Source organism: Hordeum vulgare, chromosome 1H (genome assembly GCF_904849725.1).
Source record: "Hordeum vulgare subsp. vulgare chromosome 1H, MorexV3_pseudomolecules_assembly, whole genome shotgun sequence".
NCBI lineage: Eukaryota > Viridiplantae > Streptophyta > Magnoliopsida > Poales > Poaceae > Hordeum > Hordeum vulgare.
Genome location: NC_058518.1, coordinates 168679206 through 168691994, shown reverse-complemented (window position 1 = coordinate 168691994; position 12789 = coordinate 168679206). Strand labels below are relative to the sequence as shown.

The window sequence follows — 12789 nt, the reverse complement described above, 5'->3', positions numbered from 1 at the left end:
TTGTTCGGCAGCCTCCTGCTTAGCCTTGCCCAGTTCAGCTTTGAGCCGTTTGACTTTAGTAGGAGCAGTTATGATGGTCATGCAAATGAATCACACTTAGGGACAAAATATTTAAAACCTTACTTTTATTAGAAAACTAAGTGTTGAGTGCTTACCTTGTGCGTCCTCAAACCGCTTGTTAAGGCGGTCGAGCTCTTCCTCGGAAACCTTCAAATTTTGGTCCATTTCCGCCAACTCCATGTAGTTGGGGGTTGCGCTCGAGGTTGGGGCGTGCAGATAAGCATATTTAGACTCTCATAGTTCTTCGTTTTTTTTGAAATCCTGTGCTAGGGTGCTTTTTATCATCTTACCAGAGTCTTGGGGGATACATGCAACTTTTTTTCCAAACTATTCTGACCCTTGCATGAGTTTTCCATAACTCACACAAGGCTCGGGGGCTACTGAGCATAAAATTTCTTATAGATAATACAAAAAAATCAAATTAATTCGTGAGGGAAAAAAGAGTGTTCTCATTACCTTGATACCTACCAACAACACGTCGAACGCATATTTTAGACCGATGTCAACGTGTTGAATGCTTTTCAATACCGCACTCAGATGAGTGTGACACTCTTCAGGAATGGAAGAGACATTGAGACCATCCTCCCTCATGGACGATAACCCAACATGGAGTTGCTCCGTTGTGGGCGGATCCGGGTGTAGCGTAGTAGTCGCCCTTCACGAAGAAACTTCTACTGACAGCGTGGAAACATAGGGGCCTTTGAAGTGGACTTCGTAGGGGACATAGAATGTCTGGACCCTCCTTTCTTTCTTTCCAAGAGGGATTCATCCTCCTGGTCCTTTGTGGCCGAGGTATCAACCTCACCCATGATATCTGATACATCTCCGTCATATCTACAATTTTTTATTCTTCCATGCCAATATTATACAACTTTCATATAATTTTGACAACATTTTATAAGATTTATTGGACTAACATATTGATCCATACTAATGGATCTCACGAGTTTTCTGTTAAGTTTTGTGTGGATGAAGTGTTCAAAGTTCGAGCAGATCTCGATATGAGGCGATGAAGGAGAGGCAAGAGTTCAACCTTAGGGATGCCCAACGCACCCCAAGTAAATATCCAAGGAGACTCAAGCGTCTAAGATTGGGGATGCCTTAAAAGGCATCCCAACTTTCTTCAACAAGTATCGGTATGTTTTCATCTTCGTTTCGTTTACGTGATATGCGTAAATCTTGGAGCGTCTTTTGTGTTTAGTTTTCACTTTTATTTTATGCACCATGCTAGTACGAGATAGTCCATGGCTGATTTATAGAATGCTCATTGCACTTTAGTTCTATCTTTTGAGTATGGCTTTATAGAATGTTTCATGTGCTTCACTTATATCATTTGATGTTCGGATTACCTGTTTCTCTACATATAGAAAACCGTTATTTATAGAGTGCTCTTCTACTTCACTTATATTTATTAGAGTGTGCTCTTTTGTAGAAAGAGTTAAACTCTCATGCTTCATTTATATCTATTTGGAGAGTCAAAAGGAATTAGTCAATTAGATGGTGAGTCACAAAATCCTACATTAAACTTGTAGATCACTAAGTATGATATGTTTGATTCCTTGCAATAGTTTTGCGACATTAAGATAGTAATATGTGGGTGCACTAGTTGATAATTGTGGATTAGTAAAAATATTGATGTTAAGGTTTGTGATTCCCTAAGCATGCACATATAGTCTCGGTTATGCGATGAAGTTGGAGCATAATTTATCCTTGATTGAAATCCTTTCCGCTGTTATAATCAGAGTCGCGCGATGGTTTATTCCTCCAAACCTTCTCCCTAGTGGCATGCGAGTAGTGCTTTGTTTAGAGAGAGCTAATAAAATCTTGCAATAAGTATGTGATTTCTTTATGACTAATGTGAATCCATGGATATATGCATTCTTACCTTTCTGTAATTTGCTAGCATCTACGGTACCGTGCATTATCCTTTCTCACCTCGAGAGTTGGTGCAAACTTCGCAGGTGCATCCAAACCCCATGATATGATACGCTCTATCACACATAAGCATTATTATATCTTCCTCAAAACATCCACCGTACCTAGCTATTATGGTATTTCCATAGCCATTCCGAGATATATTACCATGCAACTTCCACTGCTTCCGTTTTGATGACTTGAGCATTCATTGTCATATTGCTTTGCATGATCGTAAGGCTGCTAGCATGATATTTCCATGCCTTGTCCGTTTTTGATATCTTTTTCTACGCTAGATCATTGCACATCCTGGTACACTTCAAGAGTCATTCATATAGAGTCACACTTTGTGCTAGGTATCGAGTTGTAATATCGAGTTGTAAGTAAATAGAAGTGTGATGATCATCATTGTTCATTATTAGAGCATTGTGCTAGTGAGGAAAGGATGATGGAGACTATGATTCCCCCACAAGTCGGGATGAGACTTCGGACAAAAAAGGGAAAAGATAAGGGAAAAAAGAAAAAAAAAGAAAAAAGAAGAAGAAAAGGAGACAAAAAACAAGAGAAAATAGAGAAGGGGCATGCTAATTCCACACTTGTGCTTCAAAGTAGCACCACATTTTTGATATGGAGAGTCTCCTATGTTGTCACTTGCATATACTAGTGCTAATTTTTCATTACAAAGTTTGATGCACACCCAATTAGTTTTCATTTTGAGCCTTCATACACTTATAGCTCTTAGTGCATCTGTTGCATGGCAATCCCTACTCCTCGCATTGATATTTATTGATACGCCAAGTTGATACGAGACTTTCTTCTTTAGTTTTACCCCTTTGAAACCTACCACCATATTCTATTCCACCTTTATGCTATATCCATGGTTCGCACTCATGTATTGCGTGAGTAATAAAAGGCTGAAGCACATTAAAAAGTATGATCCAATTGCTTGATTTGACACAGAGGTGCTCATGATTTATACCTTATCCTAGGAAGATGAAGCATGACAAGCTATATGATTTTGTAGGCATATCACTCTTCAAGCATTGCTATTTTATAAGGACATGATTGTTTGCTAGTAAACCTGAGTATGGATGTCTTTTTGTCAAATGATATACTATTGCCTGGAATCACTCGTATCTTAATATTCATGCCATGATTAGATATATTATCAAGATTATGCTAGATAGCATTCCAAGTAAAGAATTGTCTTTTTATCATTCGAGTGGGAATTAATCTTGGGAATGCTGATACGTCTCCATCATATCTATTATTTTTTATTGTTTCATGCCAATATAATACAACTATCACATATTTTTGGCAACATTTTATATGATGTATTGGACTAACATATTGATCCAGTGCCAAGTTTCAGTTGTTGTTTGTTGCATGTTTTTTATTTCTCAGAATATCCATATCAAATAAAGTCCAAACGCGATAAAAATTTACGGAGAATTATTTTGCAATTTATCTGATTTTTGGGAGGTGGAATCAACACAAACATAGGCCCACAACCTCCACTAGACACCAGGGCGCGCTTAGGCACCCTAGTGCGGGGTGCTGTCTAGTGGGCATCCCTTAAGATGGTTGGGGCTCTTCTTCGGTCGCAAGAAAGCTAATTTATGGATAAAAATGCCCTCAAAATTTCATCCCGATCAGAGTTACGGGTCTGCGGGAATTAAAGAAACGGTGAAGGGCCAGAAAACAGGAACACGAAACAGTAGAGAAGAGAGGGGGAGATCCAATCTCTGAGGGGATCCTACCCCTCCACCGCCATGGAGGCGATGGACCAGAGGGGGAATTCTCCTCGCATCTAGGTGGGAGTAAAAGGAAGAACAAAAAGGAGGGGGCTCTCTACCCCTCTCTCCCGGTGCGCCGTAGTGCTGTTGGGGAAAGGAGCGTGATAGCGATCTACATCAACAATCTTGCCGCCGTAACGCCAACTCTTTCCCCCTCTATGCAGCGATGTAACACCTCTTTTCCCACTGTAACTCTCTACTTAAAATGGTTCTCAAAAGTATACACTAGTTCCCAATGATATGTGGTAATCCTATGGTGTTTGAGGAGATCCATTTTGTCCTACGGGTTAATTTTGATATGATGTTATTGATATGAGTTTTGTGTTGTTATGGTGTTGTCCTAAGGTGCCTTCCGTGATGTACACACATGAAGGATACGCGCTGGAGGGTTTGAAGTGTGTTCATAATTGCTTATAGTGGGTTGCGAGAGTGACAGAAACTTATACCCGAGTCAGGGACTTGTGCGCATATGGGAATAAAGTGGATTTGATGTTTAATGCTATGGTTCGGATTACCTTAATGATTTCTAGTAGTTGCGGATGCTTGCTAGAGGTCCAATCATAAGTGCATATGATCCAAGTACGAAAAGTGTGTTAGCGTATGCCTTTCCTTCATTTCCCGTCATAAGTATCTATCATATTTTATTCAATTGCCTATGGACAATATTCTTCTTGTGTTACACAAAAAGCTTTCTACTAAACAACCCCAAACTTTTATTTACTACGCTTTATTTTCTCCGAAAGTACTTCTAGTTTTATTCTTGTTTTAGGTAAATAAACACTAAGTGTGCATATAGTTGTATCGATGGTCGATAGAACTTGAAGGAATATTTATTCTACCTTTAGCTCCTTGTTGGGTTCGACAGTCTTACTTATCGAAAAAGCCTACAAACGATCCCCTACACTTGTGGGTTATCAATATCATAACCCCGGCCTTGGTTTCTGGCTCGGCGGAACTTCCCAAGATACCACCTCCCCGATCTTCTCGGTAGCAGGTGGAGGTGTGTGGGCTGAGCGAGCCCCGCTTTCAGCTAGATTGGCTGGCAAAGACCCCCCCCCCTTTGAAATCTGATCAGTGGGTAAGTCACGCTGCGGGCTGCAACACGGAAACAAGCCTAGTCGTTAGAGCCACTACATTTGAAGGAATATTTATTCTACCTTTAGCTCCTTGTTGGGTTCGACAGTCTTACTTATCGAAAAAGCCTACAAACGATCCCCTACACTTGTGGGCTATAAATATCATAACCCCGGCCTTGGTTTCTGGCTCGGCGGAACTTCCCAAGATACCACCTCCCCGATCTCCTCGGTAGCAGGTGGAGGTGTGTGGGCTGAGCGAGCCCCGCTTTCAGCTAGATTGGCTGGCAAAGAACCCCCCCCCCCCTTCGAAATCTGATCGGTGGGTAAGTCACGCTGCGGGCTGCAATACGGAAACAAGCCTAGTCGTTAGAGCCACTACATTTGAAATGAATTGCATGTTCATATTTTTGATAAGTATCGTCATTGTTAGATCATGTTTTTCTGGATGTGATTTTGGTAATTGATGACAATCCCTATGGACTAATGGTTGCCTTAAGTTATATTCGAAGGATTTGTCCATAGGCACTTCTTGAAGTCCATCTGTTGGTTTCAAGGACTTTATATGATGACTAAGGTGGTATTCAAGGTATTATCCAAATAATGGTCATAAAAACACATGGTTGATAAAGACTAAGTCAAATAGATATTATCCAAGATCGCGGGTTTGAAATTGGGAAGATAGATCCCACACTTTTTACTAAGAGGGTTAAAGGGGATTTGTTCATATGCCAACTATATGTTGATGATATTATCTTTGGCTCTCCTAACATTTCATTCAATGAAGAATTTGCTGCACTAATGACTGAGAAGTTTGAGATGTCCATGATGAGAGAGTTGAAGTTCTTCCTCGGGTTCGAGATTAGACAAGGTCTAGAAGGGACATTCATCAAACAAGCCAAGTACACTCAAGACATTCTCAAACGGTTCGAACTCGAAGATGTCAAGCCGGTCAAGTTCCCCATGCCAACAAGATGCAAGCTTGACAGTGATCCCAATGGTAAAGCAGTGGATCAAAAGGTATACCGTTCCATGATTGGATCCCTCCTTTACCTTTGTGCATCCAGACCGGATATTATGTTAAGTGTAGGGATATGTCCACGGTTTCAATCCGCACCAAAAGAAAGTCATTACATGGCTGTTAAGCGAATCTTTTGATATTTGGCTCATACCCCAAACTTTGGCCTCTGGTATCCCAAAGAAGCAAACTTCAATCTAGTTGGCTATTCTGACTCAGATTGGGCAGGAGATTGTGTGGAGAGGAATTCAACATCTGGAGGATGCCAATTCCTTGGTCGCTCTTTGGTAAGTTGGTCTTCAAAGAAGCAGAATTGTGTCTCCTTATCATCCACCGAAGCTGAGTATGTGGCAGCTGCAAGTTGTTGTGCACAATTGCTATGGATGAGGCAGACTTTAAAGGATTATGGTGTCACTTGTGACAAAGTGCCTCTTCTATGTGACAATCAAAGCGCTATCAAGATTTCCCTCAACCCAGTGCAACATAGCAAAACCAAACATATTTATATTCGTCATCACTTAGTTCGTGAACATATCAAGCTAGGTTATATTGAGGTTCACTTCATCCACACTGAAGAGCAACTTGCAGATATTTTCACTAAGCCTCTAGATGAAGCAAGGTTCCGGGAGTTAAGGCATGAGCTAAATATCATTGATTCAAGTAATGTGGATTGAAACTAGGCATATTGCACCTCACTTTGCATTCCATCTTGGTCTAGATGTAGGCATGGATATAGGGGGAGTGTTGTTCTCTCAATGAACTTTCCCTCCCCCCATTATGCATAAATCAATCTAGTCTTTCACTTTAGCCATTGTCAAATGGCACTTGTGCTTCAAAGATGAGCATTGGTCATGAACCCAAGGATAATTCTTCGCGGTGTCATACCATTGTCTCAAACATAGGTGGCCTCGGCCACCGCCCCTCCATCATTTCTTTTGTATAGAAGAAAGGATATACAATGACAAGTCAGTACATTGTTCTAGGTGCTATCTCATTTTTTACTTACTTGTCATGTGCCCAAGTTCCTCTCTTATCCTTAGCTGCGTTGTGACATTTGCAGCGGTACTATCACCAGGGTAGCGGTACTACCGCCAGGACCCCAGCGGTACTACCGCCAGGGGTAGCGGTACTACCGCCAGGACCCCAGCGGTACTACCGCCAGGTATGGCGGTACTACCCCCAGGATTCCCATCTAACACGACCGGCTAGGAAATTTTTAGGGCTGTCTCAAGGGGGAGCGGTACTACCGCCAGGGGGAGCGGTACTACTGCCAGGACCCCAGCGGTACTACCGCCAGGTAGCGGTACTACCGCTAGGTCCTCAACGGTACTACCGCTGGCCCGTACCCCTTGGGCTATATAAAGGAGGGGGAGCCCGTTTTTCTCTGCGTGTTTCTTCTTCCTCGCGGCTCCTCCCTCCCCTAGCCCGAAATCTCCCTGTTTGGATCTCGTTTCGTGGAGCTCCTTCTCCCCGTTGGATTGGAAAGGTTGCTCCTCCTCTCCTTCCTCCTCCAAGAGCCATGAATCCCGGTAAAGCTCCTCCCTTCTTCTATTTGGTTGATGTTCTTGTTCTAGGGATAGGAGCATTGGGGATTGGATCCATGTCTTTGATCTTCTGGCTAGTTCTTGGATGGCATGAAGGAGATATTTGAGGGAGTGTAGGTCCTATGGATTGTTGTTGATTATGTTGCCATGCCCTAGGATTTACTTGTTTTAGATCTAGCACTTGAACTATGTTTGGATTAGATCTAAAACTTGCTCTCTCTTGCCAAGGCATGTACTTATTTCGGTGTTACTAGTGATCCTCATGTAAAGTAGGGCTGGGGTGGAGTTCTTAGTGTTCATATACAGCCCATGACCTCGTAACAATTTTTACCTGTCAGATCTGAAAGTCAAACCCCAGCGGTACTACCGCCAGGGGTAGCGGTACTACCGCTAGGACCCAGCGGTACTACCGCCATGACCCCCAGCAGTACTACCGCCAGGAGCATTCACTGTGTATTCTTTTTATGTGCTTAGCAATGAGTGTTTATTTTTTTTGCGTTTTCAAGATTCATTGCCTTGACTCTTTTTGTCGCTTTTTTCGCTGTGTGTTCTGAGTCACAGGTAGTTCTCGCCGTTCGAACCCCCCACGGGACACATAGTCAAAGCAGTATCGGAACCAAGAGGCTCCCGAGGGGTCTGCCACCTCAGGTCTGTAACCCAAGAAGCAGTCCTTCAAGAAGGTCGCACACAAGGATAAGAGGGTCAATGTCCGAACAAGGTCCCTCAAGGACTTTCTGCAGTTTCACACTCAGAACCACTATCTCAATGAGAGGGCTGTGATCAAGGATGTTGACCATGTCTGGGCAAGGGACCAGTGCAGGATCTACCGTGATGTTGTCGCGCATTTCAAGAAAAACTATGTCTCCGTTCAGTGGATTGACCTAGCTCATCTTCAGCGGAACATGGACTATTTTGGTGATGCCCTCTCTCTGATTGACAAACTGGGCATCAAGGACATCATCACTTACAAGACAGATTTTGATCCCACTTCTGTTGCTCAGTTCTATGTCACGGTCCACTTCTCTCCTGATGCAGAGCGCTCTATGTTGTGGATGACTGGGACTCAGAAGATGACCGGTACGTGGCGTGAGTTCATGCAATTCCTCAACATTGACTTCCAGGGAGGTGACACTCCACTTGGGCTGCGTCCTCATGCTGCAGCCCCCACCGATAGCCCCCCCGCAAAGGACAGATTGCAGAAACTCTATGTGAGGAAGGGTGTGCTCCCCAAGCACCTGGACATCATGCATCGGATCCTTCGCAACACCCTCTTCCCTCGCATTGGTAACTTCGACGAGGTTCATGGCTCCTTGGCTGAGATGCTTCTGCTTTGTGAGGAGGCTATGTCTAAGGAGTCTGCCCCTCTGGATATTTCTGATGTGATGTTCACGGAGCTCTGGAACTGCATCATCATGCGTAAGGTTCCCATCTACGGGCCTTATCTGTTCGCATATATTCTCCATAAGTGGCAAGAGGCTTTTCCGGAGGAGGTGCTCTACGCTCAGTCTGACTACATTGTGCATTACCCGATCAAGCTTCGCGTCAAGGACAAATGGGCCAACCCATCAACTTCCTCTCAGCACATGGATACTGACACAGAGACTGCTGCTGACAGAGGAACCGCCTCTCAGTCCCGCTCTTCTGCCATGCCTTCTTGGGCCATCAAACTGCAGGATAAGATGAAGACTTTATTCTGTATGCAGGCTAAGGGTCAGTACCAGACGCACGTGGCTCAGAAGGAGGGCCGCCAGAGGCACAAGCGGGTTCTCAGGACTCTTGATGTGGACATCTCCAGCGGATCAGAGGACGACATCACTCCAGAGGCTACTTGGATGCAGGCTCAAGGATACCAGTGGTCTGGCGATGAGGCGGAAGAGGAGGAGCAGGACGATCAGGAGGGTACCGACGAGTCTGGCGATGCTGAGGATGATGAGTAGCTACCTGTGGCATTAGGTGTGCCCCTTTTTGGTGTCTTGTGCCAAAGGGGAGAGAGTCTAGGAGCTGGTTTTGCTTTCATATTCGAACTTTGCTTTGCTTTGCTTTCTTTCGTGTGGTTTGCTTCGAACTTGGTTTGCTTCTAGTTTTCTATCATTTGTGGGACATGAACTTATGTGAGATTTATTTCCATCATATGCTGTGAGTCATATGCCCCGTATTGTCATATAACTCTATCTTTTTGTTCTCATATTATTCTCTGTGCAAATCCGGTATTGTCATCAATCCACCAAAAAGGGGGAGATTGCTGGGGCAAAGTTTATGCCTAAGTAATTTTGGTGATTGATGACAGTACCGTAAAGGACTAACCGTGTGTGTTAAAGTTTCAGATAACACACGTTAACGGCACAAGACGACACGTCTCCTCATTCATGGAACGGAAGCACGGCGCTCTCTACGATTCTCTTTATTTGAGTCATAGGAAAGCCGTACTATTAAGAGGCGATTCGTAGTGGAAAGGTTTGGGTGGAATCTATCTTTGCACGCGCACACTTCACATTCTCCCTTTCCTTCATCTTTGGAGCGGCCCCCGCCACTTTGTTTCTCGCCTCTTTGCAAAATGATCCCCAGCGGTAGTACTGCTGGCTCTAGCGGTAGTACCGCTGGATTCCTAGCGGTAGTACCGCTAGCTGGCGGCAGTACCGCCCCTGGTCAGCGGTAGTACCGCTCCAGGAGCTTAGTACCGCCTGCCTAGCGGTTGTTCGTGGACGGACCTTTTTGCGAAGACTTTCTTGGCGGTAGTAGTGCTTTTGCACTACCAGGGGCCCGGCGGTAGTACCGCTGGTGTCAGCGGTAGTACCGCTGGAGTCCCAGTGGTAGTACCGCTGCATCCAGCGGTAGTACCGCCAGAGTCCCAGCGGTAGTACCGCTGCATCCAGCGATAGTACCGCCAGGCAGCGGTAGTACCGCCCCTGGTCAGCGGTAGTACCGCTGGAGTGCCAGCGGTAGTACCGCTGCAGCCAGTGGTAGTACCGCTAGAGCTCGGGCAGAGAGTGCGAAAACGGTTTGTTTTTCCCCCCACTATATAAAGGGTTCTTCTAGCTGAGGAACCCCATCTCTTACCTCTCTAAGCTCCATTGTTGCGCCCCAAGCTCAAAAGTGCCCGATCTCTCTCCCTAGCCAATAAAACTTGTTGATTCTTTAGGGATTGGTTGAGAAGGCCTAGATCCACACTTCCACCAAGAGAAAAGTTGATTCCCCCACCAATCCCTTGCGGATCTTGTTACTCTTGGGTGTTTGAGCATCCTAGACGGTTGAGGTCACCTCGAAGCCATATTCCATTGTGGTGAAGCTTCGTGGTCTAGTTGGGAGCCTCCAAGCTTTGTGTGGAGTTGCCCCAACCTTGTTTGTAAAGGTTCGGTCGCAGCCTTCAAGGGCACCTATAGTGGAATCACGGTACCTTGCATCCTGCGAGGGCATGAGGAGAATACAGTGGCCTTAGTGGCTTTTTGGGGAGCATTGTGCCTCCACACCGCTCCAACGGAGACGTACTTCCTGTCAAAGGGAAGGAACTTCGGTAACACATCCTCGTCTCCATTGGTTCCACTTGTGGTTATCTCTATCCTTTACTTTGTATTTTCTTATGCTTGTGACTATATCTTACTTGTCTTAATAGCTCTCGTTGTTAGCTTCTATAGAGTTCACCTCGTTGTCGTATTATTCATGAACCCTTATGGTGTTTACCTTAACTTGCTAAGATTAATTAAAAAGTGGTCGTTGTCTAGTCAACCCCCCCTCTGGCCAACCATATCGATCCTTTCACTATCCACAGTGTTGAAGATTCTCAAAAGTTTCTTGTTTCCAATCCTTTCAATTATTTTGAGGTTCTCACCTTATCAAGTTTTTTTATAACGGTGCATTATCTTGCTTCCCAGGCAATTGTTTCAACGGTGGTTTCTTTTGAGTGGCCCCATAACCCACAAGTTTTTCCCAGGATCTTATCTCGCTGTTCTAATCTTTTCCTGGAGATCTCTAGTTCTATTTAATTATGACGTAAGTATGAATTTCATCAGTCATATTCCTTCTTCAAGATCGCTTCAAATTTATTTTCATCATCGGCTCAACCTTTGCATATTCTTCATCGCGGAGTGTCTTAGTTATTGTTGGTGATGTTTCCTTATCATTTTGAGCTTGGAATACCGAAGGAGTGTTTCTGTCAACATCTTGGTCCATTCCCTTGAAGATTCATCATTCTAGCTTTGTGTTATCATCTTGAATTGTTCTCGATCATGAGAAATTCATATCAACCGCTAGGTTATTCTTGTAGATACTAATTCTTTCATTTTTTAGCTTGATGCAATAAGTGGGCAATACAAAAGAAAGCTAGACTACATACAAGATTACATATTCCCTGGTGGCTGCCTTCCTTCTTTGTCCCATGTAATGTCTGCCATGACTACATCTTCGAGGTTCAGGTATGTTTTACATCAATTGATCGATGCTTGATTGGTTACTTCATTGTCATGGATGGATATCCATCGATAAACCCTCCATGATCTTGTTGCACATCGGGTGTAGCATAGAGAATGTCAAGAATATTGGGCCCCATTACTACACAACTCCGATGTGGTGGATGGACAACTACACTGCCAACAAAGAGTAAGTACCACCTACCATTCACTATAGAAAAATGGCGTTGTCCATTTAATTAGGAAAAACTTGACGACAAGAAGACTAGCACATGTACATCATATGTTCATTAAGCAGGTAAATTTTTTGTCATGATTATATACACATACACATATGATGTTACAGTTGGTTTCTCAGTTGGTATGAATATATTACCGCTTCTTTATGTTGCAGTACAATTTTGGCCGTGGGCTTTGACAAGAAGTTCATCCGTATATAGGAATACTACCTCATATTCTGTGCGGATTGTATGAAGGCACGAGCACTTGGAGATTACCAGGTACGTATGTATGTATGCCCTAACTTATAGTATTTACCTATGTTGCATGTGCCAATCCAAGGTGAGGATGCCCCTGATATGCACTAAGCTTAGTTGTTGTCCTTACTTTGAAACTTTGACCAAATTATGTCTCAGCTTGCACTTTTTTGTGGAAAGGAGCTACTACTCCATGCACTAATTGTGATGATGCCTGATTGTCTAACATATGTATATGATATATGCAGGTTGTTTTCTCTCGCCCAAGCAATTGTCGACTAGACCAGCCTTTGGCTAAAGCCTAAAGCGAACTTATCCCCCGTTCAGCTGTCAAAATGTTACTTTTTGATAAGTCAGCCCTGGAATGGTTCATTCATATAGGTGATACGTCTCCAACGTATCGATAATTTATGAAGTATTCATGCCATATTTTCCTATGTTTATAATTACTTTATTTGGTATTGATGTAGTTTATATGGTTTATTTAGAACTAACCCAGAAAGAC

At 43.7% G+C, this 12789-nt stretch overlaps 1 pseudogene; it reads left to right on the top strand.

Moving 5' to 3' along the window:
• Positions 1-1100: 1100 nt before the first annotated feature.
• Positions 1101-12589, top strand: LOC123397758 (annotated as a pseudogene).
• Positions 12590-12789: the final 200 nt, after the last annotated feature.